General features: G+C 42.4%; 1 non-coding gene across 1 annotated transcript; it reads right to left on the bottom strand.

The window, feature by feature from the left end:
* Positions 1 to 254: 254 nt before the first annotated feature.
* LOC130937303 (small nucleolar RNA R71) lies at positions 255 to 362 on the bottom strand. The gene has a single exon (XR_009068526.1). It is a non-coding gene; the product is annotated as a small nucleolar RNA R71 (small nucleolar RNA).
* Between the last annotated feature and the right edge of the window lie 499 nt (positions 363 to 861).

Raw genomic sequence — 861 nt, 5'->3', positions numbered from 1 at the left:
TGCAGAATAATTGTTCATTTGGAGGAGGTGTTCAAGAAGATCCTAATCAACACTTGACCACCTTCTTGAGGATTTGTGACACAGTGAAGTCCAATGGAGTCCACCCGGATGTCTATAGGCTGCTCTTGTTCCCTTTTTCACTCAGGGACAAGGCATCCAAATGGCTTGAATCCTTCCCAAAGGAAAGCTTAACTAATTGGGAAGAAGTGGTGAACAAGTTTTTAGCAAGATTTTATCCTCCTCAAAGGATCAATAGGCTAAGAACTGAGGTGCAGACTTTTAGACAATAAGATGGTGAGACACTTTATGAAGCATGGGAGAGATTCAAAGACTTGACAAGGAGATGCCCACCAGAGATGTTTAATGAGTGGGTTCAACTTCACATCTTCTATGAAGGTCTTTCCTATGAGTCAAAGAAGGCTGTAGATCATTCATCAGGAGGTTCTTTAAACAAGAAGAAAACCATTGAAGAAGTCATAGATGTCATTGAAACAGTTACTGAGAATGACTACTTCTATGCCTCTGAAAGAAGTAACACTAGAGGAGTAATGGAGCTGAACCACATGGATGCACTGTTAGCCCAAAACAAGATGATCACCAAGCAGCTAGCAGATCTTACCAAGAAGGTGGAAGAGAACCAAGTTGCAGCAGCCATCACCTCATCACCAACTCAAGAAGGAGTAAACATAGGAGAAGAAGGTGACTGGGAGCAAGCCAACTATGTGGAAAACTCACCTAGACAAGTCCATGATCCATACTCCAAAACTTACAACTCTGGATGGAGAAATCACCCCAATTTTGGATGGGGAAATCAACAAGACCAAGGCCAAGATCAAAGACGTCCAAATCCCAGCAACATAG

This window comes from Arachis stenosperma, chromosome 6, assembly GCF_014773155.1.
Source record: "Arachis stenosperma cultivar V10309 chromosome 6, arast.V10309.gnm1.PFL2, whole genome shotgun sequence".
Classification (NCBI taxonomy): domain Eukaryota; kingdom Viridiplantae; phylum Streptophyta; class Magnoliopsida; order Fabales; family Fabaceae; genus Arachis; species Arachis stenosperma.
Note: the sequence above shows the minus strand (reverse complement) of the source record. Positions and strands in the feature narration are given on the sequence as shown.